General features: G+C 58.8%; 1 pseudogene; it reads left to right on the plus strand.

The window, feature by feature from the left end:
- The first annotated feature begins 1,686 nt into the window (after window positions 1-1,686).
- LOC144757167 (18S ribosomal RNA) lies at window positions 1,687-2,357 on the plus strand (annotated as a pseudogene).
- The last annotated feature ends 143 nt before the right edge of the window (window positions 2,358-2,500 follow it).

Here is a 2,500-nt window from a genome sequence, read left to right on the forward strand (position 1 = left end):
CAACCGACGCACCCCACGACCGCACCTATGCCCCCCACCACCACCCTCCTCGCCTGGACCCCAATCAGCACCGAAGACACCATCCGCACGATGAACTCCATCCACTCCGGATCTCCAACCGACCCCTGCCCTCACCACGTCTTCAACAAGGCCGACTCTGTCATCGCACCCCACCTACGAGACATCATCAACACCTCCTTCGACACCGCGACCTTCCCGGAGAGCTGGAAGCACGCTGAACTCAGCGCTCTATTGAAGAAACCTTCAGCGGACCCCACCGAACTCAAAAACTATCGCTCCTCCCGTTTCCGGCCAAAGTCATCGAGAAGACCGTCAACAAGCAGCTGGCCGCCTTCCTCGAGACGAACGGATCCCTCGACCTCTCGCAGTCTGGCTTCCGGGCCAACCACAGCACTGAGACCGCCCTCATCGCAGCCACCGATGACATCCGAGCCCTGCTCGACAACGGAGAAACAGCGGCCCTAATCCTCCTGGACCTTTCCGCGGCATTCGACACTGTCTACCACCGCACCCTAGTACAGCGCCTCTGCAACATCGGAATCCAGGAGAAGGCACTAGAATGGATCATCTCCTTCCTCGCCAGAAGGACACAGAGAGTCCGCCTCCCCCCGTTCAGATCAGAAGCCACCGAAGTCATCTGCTGCATTCCTCAAGGCTCCTCGCTCAGCCCCACCCTCTTCAATGTCTACATGAGCCCCCTCGCGGCCATCGCACGCCAACACAACCTCAACATCATCTCCTACGCCGACGACACCCAGCTGATCCTCTCCCTCACCAACGACCCCGCCACCGCCAGAGCCAACCTGCACGAAGGGATGAAAGACGTAGCCGAGTGGATGATGAACAGCCGCCTGAAACTGAACTCAGACAAGACGGAAGTCCTCATCCTGGGCTCCTCGCCCTCCGCCTGGGACGACTCCTGGTGGCCCCCCGCCCTGGGCAGCGCACCCAAACTAACAGACCACGCACGCAACCTGGGCTTCATCCTGGACTCCTCCCTCTCCATGACCAGACAAGTCAACGCCGTCTCCTCGTCGTGCTTCAACATCCTGCGCATGCTACGTAAGATCTTCCGGTGGATCCCCACCGGGACCAGGAGGACGGTCACCCAGGCCCTCGTCACCAGCCGACTGGACTACGGCAACTCCCTCTACACCGGAACCACTGCCAAACTCCAGAAGAGACTCCAGCGGATCCAGAACGCCTCAGCAAGACTCATCCTCGACATCCCCCGACACAGTCACATCTCCGGACACCTGAGAGACCTGCACTGGCTCCCGGTCAACAAGAGAATCACCTTCCGGCTCCTCACCCATGCACACAAAGCCTTACACAACCAAGGCCCAGGATACCTCAACAGCCACCTCAACTTCTACAATCCCACACGCCAGCTTCAATCGACCGGCCACGCCCTCGCCGCCATCCCCCGCATCCGAAGAGCCACCACAGGAGGAAGGTCCTTCTCCTACCTGGCCGCCAAGACTTGGAACTCCCTCCCGACCCACCTCTGCCTGACCCAAGACCACCTCGCCTTCAGGAAACAGCTCAAGACCTGGCTGTTCGAGCAGTAGCGGACCCCCCCTCCCCAAGCGCCTTGAGACCCTCCGGGTGAGTAGTGCGCTATATAAATGCTTTGATTGATTGATTGAAAGTCTTTGGGTTCCGGGGGGAGTATAGTTGCAAAGCTGAAACTTAAAGGAATTGACGGAAGGGCACCACCAGGAGTGGAGCCTGCGGCTTAATTTGACTCAACACGGGAAACCTCACCCGGCCCGGACACGGAAAGGATTGACAGATTGCTAGCTCTTTCTCGATTCTGTGGGTGGTGGTGCATGGCCGTTCTTAGTTGGTGGAGCGATTTGTCTGGTTAATTCCGATAACGAACAAGACTCCTCCATGCTTACTAGTTACGCGACCCCCAGCGGTCGGTGTCCAACTTCTTAGAGGGACAAGTGGCGTTCAGCCACACGAGATCGAGCAATAACAGGTCTGTGATGCCCTTAGATGTCCGGGGCTGCACGCGTGCTAAACTGAACGGATCAGCATGTGTCTACCCTTCGCCGACAGGTGCGGGTAACCCGCTGAACCCCGTTCGTGATAGGGATTGGGGATTGCAATTATTTCCCATGAATGAGGAATTCCCAGTAAGTGCGGGTCATAAGCTCGCGTTGATTAAGTCCCTGCCCTTTGTACACACGGCCCGTCGCTACTACCGATTGGATGGTTTAGTGAGGTCCTCGGATCGGCCCTGGCGGAGCGCCAAGAAGACGATCAAACTTGACTATCTAGAGGAAGTAAAAGTCGTAACAAGGTTTCCGTAGGTGAACCTGCAGAAGGATCATTAATGGCGAAGCGGCCCGAGCGACCGGCGGCGCCAGCCCGAAGCCCTCGGCCGCCTCCTGCAAACACGCACCCGAGGCACAGGGCCCGGCCCTGCCCTGGCACGCCCGGCCCGGCGGAGCGGTCCGCAGGCCGCATT

Source organism: Lissotriton helveticus, chromosome 5_1 (assembly GCF_964261635.1).
Source record: "Lissotriton helveticus chromosome 5_1, aLisHel1.1, whole genome shotgun sequence".
NCBI classification, from domain to species: Eukaryota; Metazoa; Chordata; class Amphibia; order Caudata; family Salamandridae; genus Lissotriton; species Lissotriton helveticus.